This window comes from Salvelinus sp. IW2-2015, linkage group LG11 (assembly GCF_002910315.2).
Source record: "Salvelinus sp. IW2-2015 linkage group LG11, ASM291031v2, whole genome shotgun sequence".
Classification (NCBI taxonomy): domain Eukaryota; kingdom Metazoa; phylum Chordata; class Actinopteri; order Salmoniformes; family Salmonidae; genus Salvelinus; species Salvelinus sp. IW2-2015.
Genome location: NC_036851.1, coordinates 44,866,663 through 44,888,333, shown reverse-complemented (window position 1 = coordinate 44,888,333; position 21,671 = coordinate 44,866,663). Strand labels below are relative to the sequence as shown.

Below are 21,671 nucleotides of genomic sequence, written 5' to 3'. Positions count from 1 at the left end.
ACAGGTTGTGTGTGTGCGTGTATGTATATCTGTGTGTGTCTCACCAGTGACTAGCTGTGTATGCAGCAGTCCTGAGGGCTCCAGGATGACTACAGGTGTGTGTGTGCGTGTGATGTATATGCTGTGTGTGTCTCACCCAGTGACTAGCTGTGTACAGCAGTCCTGAGGGCTCCAGGATGGACTACAAGGTGTGTGTGTGCGTTATGTATATTCTGTGTGTGTCTCACCAGTCGACGTAGCCTGTGTTATTTGGCAGCAGTCCTGAGGGCTCCAGGATGACTTTAACAGTGTGGTTGCTGTATGTATAATCTGTGTGTGTTCGTCACAGTGATAGCTGGATGCAGCAGTCCTGAAGGCTCCAGGATGACTACAGGTGTGTGTGTGCGTGTATGTTATATCTGTGTGTGTCTCCAGCCATGACTAGCTGTGTATGCAGCAGTCCTGAGGGCTCCTAGCGATGACTACAGGGTGTGTGTGCGTGTAATGTATATCTGTGTGTGTCTCACCACTGTCACTTGTTATGCAGCAGTCTGAGGCGGCTCCAGGATGGACTACAGGTGTGTGTGTGCGTGTATGTATATCTGTGTGTGTCTCACCAGTGACTAGCTGTGTATGCAGCAGTCCTGAGGGCTCCAGGATGAACATGGGCTGGATGTGATGGTGGGCAGCACTGTGTCTCTCCATGGGCAGGTAGACCTGGTCCGGAAAACACAAAACATTCAAACATAACTGCRAAACACACTAAATAAATTGAGTAGWGTTAACTCAAACAACAATAGTCATTTAAACTTGATTCAATTACTGTAGGTAGTGTGCACTCAATTACTAACTGCTGGGGTATCAAAGTTCAGTCCTCAAGGTTTCAATGTCTGTTAGAATAGATTGACTGTTTCATTCCTTTAGTATAAGTGTAAGAGCAGAAAAAAAGCATCAGTTTGCTGAAATCTGAGTGGTGAAAAATATTCTTGGGAAACTGAAAAGGACACGTCAGTTGAACACTAATCTAATATTCATGGTACAGTACAGCCAGGTGGCCAAATGTTTTAAACAGGCCTGTTGAAGAGAGAGAGAGAGAGAGAGAAAGAGAGATGGACAACTGTACACCACTGCCATGTTATTCAATCAGCCCTTATTCAATTAAAACATATACTATATACAAAAGTATGTGGATACCCCTTCGAATTAGTGGATTCAGCTATTTCAGCCACACCCGTTGCTGACAGGTGTATAACATAGAGCACACAGCCATGCAACCTCCAAATCGTCTGTCCTCGGTTGCAACACTCACTATCGAGTTCCAAACTGCCTCTGGGAGCAACGTCAGCAAAATAACTGTTCATTGGGAGCTTCATGAAATGGGTTCCACAAGCCTAAGATCACCATGTGCAATGCCAAGTGTCGGCTGGAGTGGTGTAAAGCTCGCCACCATTGGGTTGTGGAGCAGTGGAAACACATTCTCTGGAGTGACGAATCATGCTTCACCATCTGGCAGTACGACGGACGAATCTGAGTTTGGCGAATGCATAGTAGCAACTGTAAAGTTTGGTGGATGAGGGCCTCCCGAGTGGTGCAGCGGTCTAAGTCACTGTATCGCAGTGCTAGAGGCATCACTACAGATCTGGGTTTGATCCCAGGCTGTGTCGCAGCCAGCCGCGACTGGGAGACCCATGAGGCGGCGCACAATTGGCCCYGCGTCGTCAGGGTTAGGGGAGGGTTTGGCCGGCTTGGATGTCCTTGTCCCATCGCGCTCTTGCAACTCCTTGTGGTGGCACGCTGACTTCAGTCGCCAGSTGTACGGTGTTTCCTCTAACACATTGGTGCAGCCGGTTTCCGGGTTAAGCGAGCAGTGTCAAYAAACAGTGCGGCTTGGCGGAGTCGTGTTTCAGAGGAAGCATGGCTCCCGACCTTCACCTGTCCCGAGTCCGTACGGGAGCTGCAGCGATGGGACGTGACCAGGGTAAAGGCCAGCCCGGGGGCTGTGTGCGACCCGATTCAGTATGGCCCGCGGAATCATGCTCAGATCACATAAAGAATTTGAGATACACACATGTCACAGTTACAAATAGTAGCTAGATAGAAATTGCGCAAAAAATAGTTTTTCAAAGATTTCAAAGAAAAGGAAAATAGACAATGAATGTAGGGTGTRCCAGCAAGAGTGGACATCGAAATATTTCTTTATTGAGGTATCAGGGAAAGCTGTGTGCTTTGTGTGCAAAGAGAGCATCGCTGTCTTGAAAAACTACAACTTGTCCCGACACTTCCAGACGAAGCATCCACTCTAAAGAGTGGCTTTCTCAGTTGCAAAAGCAACAAGGACTTTTCACAAAACTGCATTCAGCAAATGATGGAATTGCGAGAGCTAGCTATGTACTGTCCCACAAAATTGCTAAACATAGCAAACCATTCGCTGAGGGCGAATTCATTAAAGTGTTTTTAATTGACTCTGCAGCAATACTTTGCCCTGAGAAGGAAGAGCTGTTTGAAAATGTTTCCCTGTCTAGACGAACAGTGACACGGCGTGTTGAGGACATTGCAGAGAATATGGAACAACAGTTGAAAGACAAGGTAAAGGATTTCACCTATTTCTCCTTGGCCCTGGATGAGCAGTTATGCAGGTGACACGGCACCGTTCTTGATATTCTTACGAGGCATATGCGAAATTACAGAGGAGCTTCAGTGCAGTCAATGAAGAGCACAACCACAGGGAATATTTATTGGAAGGTTAATAAGTGTGTGGCAAAGCTGGGACTGAGTTAAAAAATATATCCAGCGTGACCACTGATGGGTGCCCAAACTTGACAGGAAAACATTGGCCTTTTGAAAAGGATGCGAGATTAAGTAGCTGAACCCAGATCAGAAAATGATTTTCCTGCACTGCATTAATTCATCAGGCTGGTGCTCTGCAAACGTGTTTCTGAAAATGAGCCTGTTGTGGATACAGTCACTAAAGTCGGAAACTCATAAGAGCAAAATCTTTAAACCACAGCCAGTTTGTCTCACTGTTGGAAGAGACAGAGTCGGGCCATGCAGATCTCCCCTACAACACAATGTAGATGGCTGTGTTTCGGGGAAGGAGCTTAAAAAGGTGTGGGACTGAAGTCGGAGATTGATGAGTTTTTGCAAATGAAAGGAAAATATGTTTGATTTCCCTCAACTGCAAGATAAAGAAAGTTGGCAGATTTTGCCTTCACCGTGGACATCATGGCCCTCCATGAATGAACTGAATTCCAACTACAGGGGAAGGGCCTTTTTGCACGTCAGAATGTACAGCCTGGTCCAAAGCCTCAAGGGAAAATTACTCCTCCTGACCCGCCAAGTAGAAGCCAAAATCTCACCCAACTTCCGACACTACTAGTTCTGTTCCCTATCAGATGACCAGCGGGAGAAATATACCTCACTGCTGCGTGCTTTGATGGTGAGTTTTCTGTTGTTTTGAGGAAAATGAACATGGGTTGGTTTCCTCTCCTTTCACCTTCAATGTGGATAACTCTCCAACTGACCTGAAACTTGAGCTTATCGATCTTCAGTCTGATGCAGTGATTGGAGAACTATCAAAACAATGTCACTGACGAGGTTCTATGCATCTCGATGAACAAAACTTTCCAAAGATTAGAGAGTCATGCTCAGAAGAAGTTTGTACCTGTTCGGTCAACCTAGTATGTGAACAGACATTTTCAGTGATGAAAGTCAAGACACAGATCATCTCTTACTGACTCTCACCTCTCAGCAATCCTGCGCATAGCGACGCAGAAACTATACCTGACTTCACTGCTCTAGTCAATGCCATCAGAGACTTCACTCCTCACACTGATTGAGTAGTTTAAATGTATGTTGAGCTCTCTCTCTTTCTTGTGGTTTTTGTGCATACCTGTTAACAAGAGTTCTGTCCGTGGTGCTGAATGCACAGCCTGTACTTTCCCTGCGTGTAGTTTATTGCCTGTTTAATAATGAACAATACCACAAAAAGGAGAACATGAATGTGGTTATTTCTGCTAATGTTAAAAAAGTAAAATAAGTAGCATATCTGGATTGTGATTTACAGTAGATATATCTGTCATACACATGATGTATAATCTGTAATATGATTCTGGCCTGCGATGGCAAAATATATTATCATGTGGCCCTCCATGGAAAAGAATTGCCCAGGGGGATCAGGAAAAACGTTACCTGCCCAACGCATAGTGCCAACTGTAAAGTTTGGTGGAGGAGGAATAATGGTCTGGGGCGTTTTTCATGGTTCGGGCTACGCCCCTGAGCTCCAATGAAGGGGAAATCTAACACGCTACAGCATAAAATGAACATTGTAGATGATTCTGTGCTTCCAAATGTTGTGGCAAACGTTTGGGGAAGCCCTTTCCTGTTTCAGCATGACAAATGCCCCGTCACAAAGTGAGGTCCATACAAAAATGGTTTGTTGAGATCGGTGTGGAAGAACTTGAGCTGGCTGCGCACAGAGCCCTGACCTCAACCCCATCGATCACCTTCGGGATGAATTGGACGCCGACTGCGAGCCAGGCCTAATCGCCTTAAATCAAGGCCCAACCTACTAAATGCTCTTTCGTGGCAGAACGGAAGTCCCGTGCGAGCAATGGTTCCTAACATCTAGTGGAAAGCTTCTCAGGAGAGTGGAGGCTGTTATAGAAGCAATGTTCCCAAACATCTAGTGGAAAGCCTTCCAGGAGAGTGGAGGCTGTTTGTAGCAGCCAAATGTTCACATCTAGTGGAAAGCCTTCCCAGGAGAGTGGAGGCTGTTGTAGCAGCAATGTTCCAACATCTAGTGGAAAGCCTTTCCCAGAGAGAGTGAGGCTGTTGTAGCAGCAATGTTCAACATCTAGTGGAAGCCTTCCAGGAGAGTGAGGCTGTTGTAGGCAGCAATGTCCATCTAGTGGAAAAGCCTTCCCAGGAGAGTGGAGGGCGTTATAAGCAGCAATGTTCAACATCTAGTGGAAAGCCTTCCCAGGAGAGTGGAGGCTGTTGTAGCAGCAATGTTCCAACATCTAGTGGAAACCTTCCCAGGAGAGTGGAGGCTGTTGTAGCAGCAATGTTCCAACATCTAGTGGAAAACCTTCCCAGGAGAGTGGAGGCTGTTTGTATGCAGCAATGTTCCATAATCTAGTGGAAAACCTTCCCAGGAGAGTGGAGTGCTGTTATTAGGCAGCATAAGTAATGTGCAAAGAAATGAACTGTTTGTTCTGAATACAAAGCATTATGTTGGGGCAAATCCAACACAACAAATCACTGAGTACCACTTGTGGTCCCGTGTGGCTCAGTTGGTAGAGCATGGCGCTTGCAACGCCAGGGTCATTCCCCACGGGGGGACCAGGATGAATATGTATGAACTTTCCAATTTGTAAGTCGCTCTGGATAAGAGTGTCTGCTAAATGACTTAAATGTAAATGTCATATTTTCAAGCATGGTGGTGGCTGCATCATATTATGGGTACGCTTGCAATCGTTCAGGACTGAGGAGTTTTTTAGGATTAAAAAAAAAGTAATAGAGCTAAACACAGGTAAAGTCCTACAGGAAAACCTGGTTCAGTCTGCTGACACTGGAAGACAAATCCACCTTTCAACAGGACAATAACCTAAAACATTAGGCCAAATATACACTGGATTTTCTTACCAAGACGACATTGAATGATGCCTAGTTACAGTTTTGACTTAACTCGGCTTTAAAATCTATGGCAAGACTTGAAAATGGTTGTCTAGCAATAATCAAAGACCAACTTGACAGAGCTTGAGAATTAAAAAAATATATTGTACAATCCAGGTTTGCAAATCTCAGAATTACCCAGAAAGACTCACAGCTGTAATCAATGCCAAAGGGGATTCTAACATGTATTGACTCAGGGGATTGAACACTTATAATCTAATACAAATATAGTAGTGTTTTATTTTCCATTAATTCCCCCCAAAAATGTTTGAATTCTTCTTCCACTTCGACATGACAGAGTATTTTGTGTAGGTCCTAACAAAAAACTACAATGAAATCCATTTTTATCCCACTTTGTAACACAACAAAACGTGGAAAAGTCAAAGTCAAATACTTTCTCAAGGCACTGTGCTTACACATATACTATACACGAGAGGAGAGAGGGGATGGGAGGAGACGGGGTGGAGAGAGAGGGTGGAGGAGCGACGGGGTGGGAGGAAGGAGAGCAGGCGGTGGGAGAGAGAGGATAGTGGGGTAGAGAGCGAGGGGGTGGGAGGAAGAGGGGGTTGAGCGAGATAGGATCGGGGGAGAGAGAGGGGGTGTGAGGAGAGGGGATGAGCGAGAGAGGGTAGAGAGAGGGGAGCAGGAGAGAGGGGGGTGGCGTAGAGGAAGGGGATGGGAAGCGAGAGGAGGTGTTGAGAAGAGGGGGTGGGAGGAGAGGTCAGGCGAGGGGTGGGAGGAAGAGGGGAGGGGATGGAGTAAGGTTGGGAGCCAGAGGCGCGGGGGAGTATAGTGTGGTGGAAGAGGGGTGGGAGGAGGCAGGTGGGGGTGGGCAGGAAAGCAGGGGGTTGGATGCGGACTCAAGTGTGCGTGCGCAGGAGAGAGGCGGGTGAGAGGAGAAGGGGGGTGGGAGGCGTATAGAGGGGTGTGCATGACGAAGAGGGTGGTTGGAGGAGTGGAGGGGTGGAGAGGAAGAGGGGGGTTGAGGAAGAGGGGGTGGAGAGTATCGAGGGTTGGGAGGAGAGAGGGGGTGAGAGGTAGAGCAGGAGAGAGGGGGAAGGAATATAGTGGGTGGTGGTAGGAGTATAGGGGGTGTGGCAAGGAAGAGAAAGGTGGATGAGATAAGTGTGGTGGAGGCGAAGAGGGTGGTGGGAGAAGGGGGTGGGAGGAGAGCGGGTGGAGGTTAGTGTGTGGGGAGGAGGGGGGTGGAGGAGAGAAGGGGTGGGAGGAGAGGGGGAATGAGAGGGGCTCACCACGTGGGTTAGTCCGGTAGTAAGTGGGCTGTCCGAGAGAAGGCTGTCATTGGGCGAGCTGCACCCAGACACTGGAGTGCTACATGTACTGCTGGGGGAGGAGTCTGCAGGACGGAAGAGAGGGACAGCCAATCAGGATAATACATTGAACTGTGTGTGTACCTGAACTTGGCCAATAAGAAACGCTTGTTACTTTTTCCGCTGTGCTCATTAATGAATACAACCCAGGTATGTTAGTGCTAGGCTGGGGCAKAACGGCTGGGGATGTACAGCATCAGGAAGGAGGAACACTAAGAGAACATAACATGAGAGGCTTTTTTGATAGACAGTGGACACAACAACGCAGGAGTACCCAGAGTATCCGGCATTCTGGGCTTGACTGTGAGCGGGGCGCTGGTCTTGCGTTGGAGAGGGTTCTGTCTGGAGTTGATGTGCTTCTTCAGTTTACTTCTCACCTTCAGGAGGGGATCAGAAGCTGAACACACACACACACGCGCGCGAGCACACACACACACACGCACACACACACGCACACACAAGCACGTACACACAGACACAACATACAAATGGATGTTAATAGTTTGGCCAAGTCAGGACATTTCTCTAACACATCCTTAGACAGTACACAACAAAACAGTCAGCTGAATGCATAAAAGCTGAGCACAATCAATATAGGCAAATCAAAATGGCTACAGATCCATCATGTGCTATCTTATCATAAATCCTCTACAGTACATAACAAAACCCTATCAAAGCTCTTCAACAGCACGGCAGAACAAAAAACTAAAGTTTCATGTTTATTTTGGKAACTAGCACAATAGGCTTAACTACATGATCAATCAGCGAGCGGCTTGGCCCAGACAAAAGACGCAGATGACTGAGGGGTGTGTAGCTGTGAAATGGCCAACGCTGCTAGGGTAATACAGGTAAATAATGGCATTGTCATTGAACTTCAGGTGACATAGTATACAGTTAGTAYGAACCACTCCTTAGTACTGTAGTCCTTACGCATAGAAATGGAAAGAGGGAATGCCTACTATCTTTGCAACTGATCACGTCTAATCAAATCAAATTGTATTATAGTCACATGCTTCATAAATGACAGGTGTAGACTAACAGTGACATGCTTACTTACGGGCCCAGAAAAACAGAAAATAGCTACCTCTGTACCAGAGCTGTTGCCATAAAATGTCATGTTAATTTATGTTCCCGCCTCCAATGTCGTTTTAGACAATTTGACAGTACGTCCGACCAGCCTCACAACCGCAGACCACGTGTAACCACGCCAGCCCAGGATCTCCATATCCAGCTTCTTCACCTGTGGGATAGCATGGAGGGGGGTGCGGAGGAGTATTTCTGTCTGTAATAAGGCCCTTTTGTGGGGGAAAACTCCTTCTGATTGGCTGGACCCCTGCCCAGTCATGTGAAATCCATAGATTAGGGCCTCATTAATTTATTTAAATTGACTGATTTCTTTATATGAACTGTAATTCAGCAAAATCTTTAAAATTGTTGCATGTTGCATTTATATTTTTGTTCAGTATATTTAGCAGGCTTATGGCTTGAGGGTAGAAGTTGTTCAGGGTCCTGTTMGCAATTGCCATGCGGTAGCAGAGAGAACAGTCTATGACTTGGATGGCTGGGATCTGACCATTTTTAGGGCCTTCCTCTGACACCGCCTGGTATAGAGAGCCTGGTTGGCAGGGAGCTCGGCCGTGCAGCATCCCAAGCCTGGACCTCAGAGGATGTGCAGACCAGCTGGCTGGAGTGTTAATGGGCATATTCAATCTCTCCCTATTCCAGTACCCTCTGTAGCGCCTTACGGTTGGATGCCAAGCAGTTGCCATACCAGGCGGGGATGCAGCCAGTCAAGATGCTCTCAATGGTTCAGCTGTATAACTTTTTGAGGTTCTGAGGGCCCATGCTAAATCTTTTCAGCATCCTGAGGGGGAATAGGCATTGTTGTGCCCTCTTCATGACTGTGTTGGTGTGTGTGGACCATGATAGATCCTTAGTGATGTGGACACAGAGGAAGCTCTTGACCCTCTCCACTACAGCTCCGTTAATGTGAATGGGGACGTGGTCTGCACTCCGTTTCCTGTAGTCCACGATCAGCTCCTTTGTCTTGCTGACATTGAGGGAGAGGTTGTTGTCCTGGCACCACACTGRCAGGTCTCTGAACTCCTCCCTATAGGCTGTCTCATCATCGTCAGTGATCAGGCCTGCCACCGTTGTGTCGTCAGTAAACTTAATGATGGTGGCGGACACAGAGTCGTGGGTAAACAGGGAGTACAGGAGGGAACTAAGCAAGCACCCCTGAGGAGCCCCGTGTTGATGGTCAGCGTAGCGGAMATGTTGTTGCCAACCACAACCACCTGGGGGCGACCCGTCAGGAAGTTCAGGATCCAGTTTCGGAGGGAAGTGTTCAGTCCCAGGGTCCTTAGCTTAGTGATGCGTTTGGAGGGCGCTATGGTGTTGAACGCTGCGCTGTAGTCAATGAACATCATTCTCACATAGTTGTTCCAGGTGGGAGAGGGCAGTGTGGAGTGCAATAGAGATAGAATCATCAGTGGATCTGTTGGGGKAGTATGCGAAAAGCACTTAATGATGACAGAAGTCAGTGCTACGGGGCGATAGTAATTTAGTTCAGTTACCTTCGCTTTCTTGGGTACAAGAAAAGTGGTGGACATCTTGAAGCAAGTGGGGACAACAGACTGGAATAGGGAGAGATTGAATATGCCCATTAACACTCCAGCCAGCTGGTCTGCACATCCTCTGAGGTCCCGGCTTGCAATGCCGTCTGGGCTGGCAGCCTTGCTAAGATTAACACGCTTAAATGTCTTACTCAAGCCGGCCACGGACAACGAGAGCTCACAGTCCTCGTGAGCGGCGGCTGCCCGCGTCGGCACTGTTTTCCTCTAAGCGGAAAATGACATACACACTATGTCCGTATGTTATTCATACACCCAGTCAGTAAGACAGACATGCCTGACATTCTCACAAAAGGTTTGTTTTACACATACTTTAGTTATGTAACCAACTTTTTGTCTAGTAATTCACTCTCTCGTTCTTTCTCTCTGTTACCCCTAGGCTTGGTGTCTCCCCCCTCTGAACTCTGTCTCCGTCTCTGTCTCTCCCTTTCTCTACATCAGTGTTCAGTATGTGTGTGTTAACATGTATCTAACTACATAACTCACCCAACAACTATCAGAGTAGGAATGCTGATCTACTGTAGGATCATATCCCCCCTGTCCATGCAATCTTATTAATTATGTTCTAAAAGGTCAAAGTGATCCTAGATGAGCACTGCTGTGCTCTGGTTTAGCACATCATTCATGGCAGACCCAAACCATTGTCAGGAGCCSACCACATATTGTTTACAATGTCACCCGATGACACCATAGTGAGAACGGGAAACAATCTTGTAGTAAATGTACAAACTACAAAATGTCTCACCTGTTCTTCTGAGGGGCGTGTCCTTGCGTTGGTCACATGGTGGATGATGGACAACAGGGGTCACCATGTGAGGCTTTGGGGGCATGTCAGGATCTGGGGCCAGTTCCCTATGCAACCAAGACAGTCAGTTGAGAGTCATCCACCAAAATGTTAAATAACCATTGCTAAGTGTCCATTGTTTTGTGTTCTATTAATTTTGTGTATGTACTGGTGGCTTCAAAAATAATGTTGATGAAAATGGACAGTAAAGAATCGTATTGTAAAATAATGCTTCACTCAGGCCAGTCAGTCTGGCTGTAATCTATCACCTGATCTAATGAGTCACTCAGGCCAGTCAGTCAGGCTAAAATCTAGCACCTAATCTAATGAGTCACTCAGGCTGTAATCTATCACCTGATCTAATGAGTCACTCAGGCCAGTCAGTCTGGCTGTAATCTATCACCTAATCTAATGAGTCACTCAGGCCAGTCAGTCAGGCTAAAATCTAGCACCTAATCTAATGAGTCACTCAGGCTGTAATCTATCACCTGATCTAATGAGTCACTCAGGCCAGTTAGTCAGTCACCTAATCCAGTGGTCACCAAACGGTCGATCGCGATCTTCAAGGTATTCTTAGTGGATCACCAAACATTTCTGTAGAAAAGCTTGTGCTCCTTTTTTCTTTCTCTGGGTTGCACTGTTGGCAGTACCGGGTCGGCAGTGTTCCCATTTTGTACCCTTTCATTTATCTGAAAAGGGAAACTCCGCCTACCCGGTGGAATGGGAGATCTGTGGCTAAYTCAAGAGCGCCTACTGTGCTGGCCAATCAGATAGCTCAAACCACCGTGCCTACCTACAGCTACCCACGACCCTGGACACAGCAAAGTTTGATACTAGCCTATGTGAGATTAAATAACATTTAAAACCATAACAAGAGAGAAACTGTCAAAGAATACAGCAAACAGCTTCTGTTTTTATGAGTGAGTTCATGTCTAAGTTTTATTCAGCACTGTCAGCAGTGTTTTTATTCAACACTATTACAAAACATAAAACGTGCTTCTCTCTACTTCCACTCAAGATGCAGCTGCAATGAATGAGTAGCCAAGTGTATCGATAGCCCTGCCTTTTTATTATTATTAGCAGCTCGTCTATTTTAATATCGAGGAGTATTTCACTTTCTCTGGTCATAGGAACAATATGAATTTGTGCCTGAGGCAGAAGCGGTGCGACCTGAGTTAACGCCATCAGGTGGAAGACTGTTTCCCTCTCTCTTGTCAGTCTCAACAGAGGAAAAAAAGGGGAGCAGGGACCATGAGAGGCAGACCCTTTGCTGCTCTCTTCTTCCCTCCACTGAGACTAATATCGTGTTGAAGACAACTGTGAACTCTGAAAACAACGAGATCCGACTGGGAAAATGGTTTTGAACAGTCATCCAACTCAGAAACTCTGGCATCTTTCTAAAGCTCCGACTTTCCGACCTGAACTTCTCTGACGTCATGATTTGACCTCTTTTTTTCCCACGAGGTCCCAGTTGTCTTGAACGCACCATAACAATCAGATGCAGGTACAGTACCATCAGTCCAGTAAAATAAAACAGCTAATTATTAGCAAATTATTCAAATGTATGCTCAGCAGTGCCTTGCAAGTGCTACACCAACAMATCTATTTTGTTATCAAAGCTCGAGTTTTGAAATATAATATAGTCTGAGAAGAACAATATTGTCAGGCCAGACATTTAGCCAATATGCTGTGATAAAGTATTAGGCCRACTTCACAAATGTCATTCTTACAGAAGAGTTTTTATTAGGTTAATGTTACATTTTTTTACATTAAAAAAATAAATAAATCTGAGAGGTAGTTCTTGGCTTGCTTTTTGACTTCGAAAGTAATKTTGACTCAGAAAAGGTTGGTGACCACTGGATCTAATGAGTCACTCAGGCCAGTCAGTCAGGCTGTAATCTATCACCTAATCTAATGAGTCACTCAGGCCTATCTAGATTGTCTTTGAGGTAAATTTTTCTGACTTTCATCCCTTATGAGGATAATTTGTGGGACAGTATTGGATAGGTGAGAAGAAAAAGATGGTAGTGCCCCCAAAGGCATGGGAGTCTAATAACAGTATATTTTCATGAGTGGACACACACAGCTCTCTCTCACATTCACACATTTTTTAAAAGTTGAATGCAAAAAGAAAACAACGTTTCTGTAGAAACTTTAATCAATATCTCTCCTGGGTCGATTCTCACCTGTAACCCCTGGGCGTGCGTCTGGTGGGGTTGGAGGCGGTCTTCTCCAGGGTGGCCTGCTCCTTCCTCTTCAGGATTTGGCTTCTGAGTTTCTGTTTCACCAGGGGACTGGCCACAGCACCTGTCCGTCAACAGAGTCACCCAATCAGAGTGTCACGGARCCCTCCGGAACATTCATTACGCACACCCGGCCCCTATTCCCAGTCATTAGTAATTGTATAAGTGTGTCCTTGGTTTATCATTGTCCTGTCCATTATTGTAACAATGTCTGTTGGTTCGTGTGAACACCTGTGCTGTGTGTTTTGGCTTTCGTGCCATTGTGGATTGCGCAGATGATTACGGGTCTCATTACGTYTGTTAATCATTGTGCACTTGTGTTATTTATTCYAGGTACTCCTCGCTCTTTTGTTTGGGTTTCAAKCCTGTGTTTTGTCTAGTGTTTGTTTTGGTCTTRGTCCCCGTGCCTTTACACGGCACGCCGTAATTTGGGTAAATAAAATACCCTATTACGCATTCCTGCGTCTGTCTCCCGAATAATTTATACCAGCGTGACAGAGGCAAGAATGAACCGAAGCTGAAGTGCAGCATTCTAAGCTGACTAAAGGTATTTAATGTTTTGTTCTGAACAGAACCATTATTTTTTTTGTTCCGTTTCACTGTTCCGACCTGCAAAATTACATTCTGAACCGGTTCGAACCCCAAAAAAGTACTGGTTAATATCGTTCCTTTCTGAACCTCTGAAATCCCCCTAAAAAATTCCATTAGCTCAAGATTAAATTACTTCACCAATCAGTGCAGATAGAGCAGCTAGCTACTGTATGTAGCGGGCAATAGTTGGCAAACATTGCACGATGGACAGACAAGATACGACTGAAATGTTGCAGGTGGTGAGAGTGAGAGAGGGTGGAGGAAGAGGCTTGGCTTGAAGCGCTGGGAATCTTGTTWTGACATGCATTATCTGAATTAGGCCCACATAATTATACCTACAGAGGAACGGCTTCTATGGAGGACATTTTAATGTCTTGAACTTCCAAGAGTTGGCTTAAAGTTGGACTACAGCTAGCTAAATAGCAAATAACCTTGTGTGTGCAGAGCGGCACCAGAATTAAAAACACTTKACTTTGTAGTTAATAAATCCAATGTCAGAAAGTATTCATACCCTTTGACTTATTCAACATTTGTTATGTAACAGGCTGAAAAAAAAATATATATCTTACCCATCTACACACACATAATCCCATAATGACAAAGTGAAAAAACTTTGGTGGAAATGTTTGAAAATGTATTGAAAATGAAATCCAGAAACATATTATTTGCATAAGTATTCACACCCCTGAMTCAATACTTTGTAGAAGCACCTTTGGCGGCGATTACAGCTTTGAGTCGTCTTGGGTATGTCTGTATCAGCTCTTTACATTTTTGTCATTAGCAGACACTCTTATCCAGAGCGACTTAAAGCYACTTATTTTTCATACTTTGTCATACTGGTCCCCAGTGGGAAACTAACCAACAACCCTGGCGTTGCAAGCACCATGCTCTACCAACTGAGCCACACAGGATTCTTCCTTGGAGATTTTCGCAAACTCTGTTAAGATAGATGGGAAGTGGCAGTGAACAGCAATCTTTAAGTCTTTCCAGAGATTTTCAATGGCATTCAAGTCTGGGCTTTGGCTGGACCACTTAAGGTCTTTCACATCCATTTTGCCACAATTTTGGAAGTATGTTTGGGAAGACCCATTTGCGACCAAGCTTTAACTTCCTGACTGATGTCTTGAGTTGTTGCTTCAATATATCCACATCATTTTCCTGCCTCATGAAGCCATCTATTTTGTGACGTGCATCAGTCCCTCRTGCAGCAAAGCACCCCCACAACATGATGCTGCCACCCCAGTGCTTCACGGTTGAGATGGTGTTCTTCGGCTTGCAAGCRTCCCCCTTTWTCCTCCAAACATAACGATGGTCATTATGGCCAAACAGTTCTACTTTTGTTTCATCAGACCAGAGGACATTTCTCCAAAAAGTACGATCTTTGTCCCTATGTGCAGTTGCAAACCGTAGTCTGGCTTTTTTATGGGGGTTTTGGAGCAGTGGCTTCTTCCTTGCTGAGCGGCCTTTCAGGTTATGTCGATATGGGACTCGTTTTACTGTGGATATAGATACTTTTGTACCTGTTTCCTCCAGCATCTTCAGAAGGTCCTTTGCTGTTGTTCTGGGATTTGATTCTGCACTTTTCGCACCAAAGTACGTTCATCTCTAGGAGACAGAACGTGTCTCCTTCCTGAGCGTATGACGGCTGCGTGGTCCATGGTGTTTATACTTGCGTACTATTGTTTGTACAGATGAATGTGGTACCTTCAGGCGTTTGGAAATTGCTCCCAAGGATGAACCAGACTTGTGGAGGTCTACAATTGTTTTTCTGTAGTCTTGGCTGATTTCTTTTGATTTTCCCATGATTTCAAGCAAAGAGGCACTTAGTTTGAAGGTAGTCCTTGAAACACATCCAAAGGTACACTTCCAATTGACTCAAAAGAAGCTTCTAAAGCCAAGACATAATTTTCTGGAATTTTCCAAGCTGTTTAAAGGCACAGTCAACTTAGTGTATGTAGACTTTCTGACCCACTGGAATTGTGATACAGTGAATTATAAGTGAAATAATCTGTCTGTAAACAGTTGTTGGAAAAATGACTTGTGTCATGCACAAAGTAGATGTCCTAACCGACTTGCCAAAACTTATAGTTTGTTAACAAGAAATTTGTGGAGTGGTTGAAAAACGAGTTTTTAATGACTCCAACCTAAATTTATGCAAACTTCCGACTAACTGTATACAGTGCATTCGGAAAGTATTCAGACCCATTGACCTTTTCCACATTTTGTTACATTACAGCCTTGTTTTAAAGTTGATTAAAACGGTTTCCCCCCCCCCCCCCCCCCCCCTCATCAATTCACACACAATACCCATGATGACAAAGCAAAACAGATTTAGAAAATGTTTGCAAACTTACTTCAATTGAATTCAATTCAATTTACACCACCATGTCATGTTTGTGTCAAAAAGATTGATACATGAATCCTCCTCCAAACAGTTTCAATGGCCTTGCATGGATGTGATATTAAAGGTACTGCTGATAGAAATGAATGGACAGACAAGGAGGTAGGAGACATAACTTAACATAATAAACAACTTAACACGTAATACAAGTGTTAGATACCTTATTTAGCATTGGTCCGATGAGAAACAAACAGTACTGCATCATAAAAACAACAGCAAACTTCACTCAGCATACTTGCACATATACCACAGACAAACATTATATCATCAAAGATCCAAGCCCAATGTTTTTAAGGGATGAACAATAGTGCTTTTAACCAATATTATTGCAGATCCAGGAACCATGTGAACTGACACCTGCAGGTTTGATTGAACTCTGCCCTGTATCTAAGTTGTGCTAAAGCGACTCAGGGTAGGAGATGCTAATCTAGGATCAAAATACCCTATGTCCATCTAATCGTATTCATTGTGATAGGAATTGAAAAACTGATCCAAGATCAACACTTCTACTCTGGAAAAACTTTATGAATACGGTCCCTGAGTAGAGAAATGATGAGTAGAGAGAGATGTCTGCAAAAGTGTTCAGCCAGACAGTACTCTCAGAGGGAAAACACACCCACACACTTACAGTGCATTTGGAAAGTATTCAGACCACTTGACTTTTAACCACATTTTGTTACAATACAGCCTTTTTCTAAAATGGATTAAATCATCTCACCACAATACCCCATATTGACAAAGCAAAAACAGGATTTGTCACACCTGTATTTGGGGAGTTTCTCCCATTCTTCTCTGCAGATCCTCTCAAGCTCTGTCAGGTTGGATGGGGAGCGTTGCAGAGCTATTTTCAGGTCTCTCCAGAGATGTTCGATCGGGTTCAAGTCCGGCTCTGGCTGGGTCACTCAAGGACATTCAGAGACTTGTCCCGAAGCCAATCCTGCGTTGTCTTGGCTGTGTGCTTAGTGTCGTTGTCCAGTTGGAAGGTGAACCTTCAGCCCAGTCTGAGGTCCTGAGAGCTATGGAGCAGGTTTCATCAAGAATCTCTCTGTACTCTGTTCATCTTTCCTGCTATCCTGACTAGTCTCCCAGTCCCTGCCACTGAAACACATCCCCAGAGCATAATGCTGCCACCACCATGCTTCAGCGTAGGGATGGCACCAGGTTTCCACCAGACATGATGCCTGGCATTTAGGCCAAAGAGTTCAATCTTGGTTTCATCAGACCAGAGAATTGTGTTTCTCATTTTCCCATGTCTGAGAGAACTTTAGGTGCCTTTTGGCAAACTCAAAGTGGGCTGTCATGTGCCTTTTACTGAGGAGTGGCTTCCGTCTGGCCACTCTACCATAAAGGCCTGATTGGTGGAGTGCTGCAGATATGGTTGTCCTTCTTGAAGGTTCTCACATCTCCACAGAGGAACTCTGAAGCTCTGTCAAAGTGACCATCGGGTTCTTGTTCACCTTCCTGACCAAGGCCTTCTCCCCCGATTGCTCAGTTTGGCCAGGCGGCCAGCTCTAGGAAGAGTCTTGGTGGTTTTCAAACTTCTTCCATTTAAGAATGATGGAGGCCACTGTGTTCTTGGGGACCTTCAATGCTGCTGATATTTTCTGGTACCTTTCCCCAGATCTGTGCCTCGACACAATCCTGTCTCAAAGCTCTGCGGACAATTCCTTCGACCTCATGGCTTGGTTTTAGCTCTGACATTCATTGTCAACTTTGGGACCTTATATTTAGACAGCTATGTGCCTTTCCAAATCATGTCCAATCAACTGAATTTACCACAGGTGGACTCCAGGTGGACTCCAATCAAAATCGAAACATCTCAAGGATGATCAATGAAAACAGGATGCACCTGACCTCAATTTAGAGTATTTTAGCAAAGAATCTGAATACTTATTTAAATAAGGTATTTCTGTTTTTTTATATATAAATTTGCAAACATTTCTTAAAACCTTTTTTCGCTTTTTCATTATGGGTATTGATGATTGACATTAATTTAACCCATTTTAGAATAAGGCTGTAACATAAAAAAAAGTTTTTTTAAAAGTGAAGGGGTCTGAATAATTTCCGAATGCACTGTAAGCCTCAGCACAATTTTATCTTGAAGATCTCCAGACAGTTCCTTGGACTTCATGGTATAGTTTCTGCTCTGACATACACTGTCAATTGTGGGACCTTCTATAAACAGGTGTGTTTCTATCATGTCCAAACAATTGAATTGGCCACAGGTGGACTCCAATCAAGTTGTAAGACATCTGAAGGATCATCAAAATAAATTGGATGCACCTGAGCTCAATTTGCAGTGTCATAGCAAAGGAGGGGTGTGAATACTTACTGTATGTAAATGAGATATTTCTGTATTTAATTTTCAATACATTTGCAAGAATTTCTAAAAACATGTTTTCACTTTGTCATTATGGGTTATTGTGTGTAGATGGGTGAGAAAAAACATATATAGAATCTATTTTGAATTCAGGTTGTAATACAACAAAATGTGGAATAAGTCAAGTGATATGAATACTTTCTGAAGGCACTGTATAGTATACCTAACTAGAATTGAAAAAGTTAACCATTCTTCTTAATCCATTCTTCTTCTAACATCAGTAGGCTACAGTAGACTACACTCCAGATGGGGAGGGGCAGGTTGCCTACACACTCACTGGCAAAGATTTCCAGTTGGCAGAAAGACACTGGAATACGTTTCTGTGTGACAGAGTGAGGGCTTTAAATATATACCTTGTTTCTTTTTTTGTCAGAGGAGAATTTTTCTGTAGTCTTGGCTGATTTCTTTTGATTTCCCATGATTTCAAGCAAGAGGCACTTAGTTTTGAAGGTAGTCCTTGAAACACATCCAAAGGTACACTTCCAATTGACTCAAAAGAAGCTTCTAAAGCCAAGACATAATTTTCTGGAATTTTCCAGCTGTTTAAAGGCACAGTCAACTTAGTGTATGTAGACTTCTGACCCACTGGAATTGTGTACAGTGAATTATAAGTGAAATAATCTGTCTGTAAACAGTTGTTGGAAAAATGACTTGTGTCATGCACAAAGTAGATGTCCTAACCGACTTGCCAAAACTATAGTTTGTTAACAAGAAATTGTGGAGTGGTTGAAAAACGAGTTTTAATGACTCCAACTAAATTTATGCAAACTTCCGACTAACTGTATACAGTGCATTCGGAAAGTATTCAGACCCATTGACCTTTTCCACATTTTGTTACATTACAGCCTTGTTTTAAAGTTGATTAAAACGGTTTCCCCCCCCCCCCCCCTCATCAATCTACACACAATACCCATGATGACAAAGCAAACAGGATTTTAGAAATGTTTGCAAACTTACTTCAATTGAATTCAATTCAATTTACACCACCATGTCATGTTTGTGTCAAAAAGATTGATACATGAATCCTCCTCCAAACAGTTTCAATGGCCTTGCATGGAATGTGATATTAAAGGTACTGCTGTAGAAATGAATGGACAGACAAGGAGGTAGGAGACATAACTTAACATAATAAACAACTTAACACGTAATACAAGTGTTAGATACCTTATTTAGCATTGGTCCGATGAGAAACAAACAGTATGCATCATAAAAACAACAGCAAACTTCACTCAGCATACTTGCACATATACCACAGACAAACATTATATCATCAAAGATCCAAGCCCAATGTTTTTAAGGGATGAACAATAGTGCTTTTTAACCAATATTATTGCAGATCCAGGAACCATGTGAACTGACACCTTGCAGGTTTGATTGAACTCTGCCCTGTATTTAAGTTGTGCTAAAGCGACTCAGGGTAGGAGATGCTAATCTAGGATCAAATACCCTATGTCCATCTAAATCGTATTCATTGTGATAGGAATTGAAAAACTGATCCAAGATCAACACTTCTACTCTGGAAAAACTTTATGAATACGGTCCCTGAGTAGAGAAATGATGAGTAGAGAGAGATGTCTGCAAAAGTGTTCAGCCAGACAGTACTCTCAGAGGGAAAACACACCCACACACTTACAGTGCATTTGGAAAGTATTCAGACCACTTGACTTTTAACCACATTTTGTTACAATACAGCCTTTTTCTAAAATGGATTAAATCATCTCACCACAATACCCCATATTGACAAAGCAAAAACAGGATTTGTCACACCTGTATTTGGGGAGTTTCTCCCATTCTTCTCTGCAGATCCTCTCAAGCTCTGTCAGGTTGGATGGGGAGCGTTGCAGAGCTATTTTCAGGTCTCTCCAGAGATGTTCGATCGGGTTCAAGTCCGGGCTCTGGCTGGGTCACTCAAGGACATTCGAAGACTTGTCCCGAAGCCAATCCTGCGTTGTCTTGGCTGTGTGCTTAGTGTCGTTGTCCAGTTGGAAGGTGAACCTTCAGCCCAGTCTGAGGTCCTGAGAGCTATGGAGCAGGTTTTCATCAAGAATCTCTTTGTACTCTGTTCATCTTTCCTGCTATCCTGACTAGTCTCCCAGTCCCTGCCACTGAAACACATCCCCAGAGCATAATGCTGCCACCACCATGCTTCAGCGTAGGGATGGCACCAGGTTTCCACCAGACATGATGCCTGGCATTTAGGCCAAAGAGTTCAATCTTGGTTTCATCAGACCAGAGAATTGTGTTTCTCATTTTCCCATGGTCTGAGAGAACTTTAGGTGCCTTTTGGCAAACTCAAAGTGGGCTGTCATGTGCCTTTTACTGAGGAGTGGCTTCCGTCTGGCCACTCTACCATAAAGGCCTGATTGGTGGAGTGCTGCAGATATGGTTGTCCTTCTTGAAGGTTCTCACATCTCCACAGAGGAACTCTGAAGCTCTGTCAAAGTGACCATCGGGTTCTTGTTCACCTTCCTGACCAAGGCCCTTCTCCCCCGATTGCTCAGTTTGGCCAGGCGGCCAGCTCTAGGAAGAGTCTTGGTGGTTTCAAACTTCTTCCATTTAAGAATGATGGAGGCCACTGTGTTCTTGGGGACCTTCAATGCTGCTGATATTTTCTGGTACCTTTCCCCAGATCTGTGCCTCGACACAATCCTGTCTCAAAGCTCTGCGGACAATTCCTTCGACCTCATGGCTTGGTTTTAGCTCTGACATTCATTGTCAACTTTGGGACCTTATATTTAGACAGCTATGTGCCTTTCCAAATCATGTCCAATCAACTGAATTTACCACAGTGGACTCCAGGTGGACTCCAATCAAAATCGAAACATCTCAAGGATGATCAATGAAACAGGATGCACCTGACCTCAATTTAGAGTATTTAGCAAAGAATCTGAATACTTATTTAAATAAGGTATTTCTGTTTTTTATATATAAATTTGCAAACATTTCTTAAAACCTTTTTTCGCTTTTTCATTATGGGTATTGATGATTGACATTAATTTAACCCATTTTAGAATAAGGCTGTAACATAAAAAAGTTTTTTTAAAAGTGAAGGGGTCTGAATAATTTCCGAATGCACTGTAAGCCTCAGCACAATTTTATCTTGAAGATCTCCAGACAGTTCCTTGGACTTCATGGTATAGTTTCTGCTCTGACATACACTGTCAATTGTGGGACCTTCTATAAACAGGTGTGTTTCTATCATGTCCAACAATTGAATTGGCCACAGGTGGACTCCAATCAAGTTGTAAGACATCTGAAGGATCATCAAATAAATTGGATGCACCTGAGCTCAATTTGCAGTGTCATAGCAAAGGAGGGGTGTGAATACTTACTGTATGTAAATGAGATATTTCTGTATTTAATTTTCAATACATTTGCAAGAATTTCTAAAAACATGTTTTCACTTTGTCATTATGGGTTATTGTGTGTAGATGGGTGAGAAAAAACATATATAGAATCTATTTTGAATTCAGTTGTAATACAACAAAATGTGGAATAAGTCAAGTGATATGAATACTTTCTGAAGGCACTGTATAGTATACCTAACTAGAATTGAAAAAGTTAACCATTCTTCTTAATCCATTCTTCTTCTAACATCAGTAGGCTACAGTAGACTACACTCCAGATGGGAGGGGCAGGTTGCCTTACACAACTCA

At 43.9% G+C, this 21,671-nt stretch overlaps 1 pseudogene; it reads right to left on the bottom strand.

The window, feature by feature from the left end:
- The window catches only part of LOC111970749 (histone deacetylase 7-like), a 51,589-nt pseudogene that overhangs the window by 21,774 nt on the left and 8,144 nt on the right, over positions 1-21,671 (bottom strand).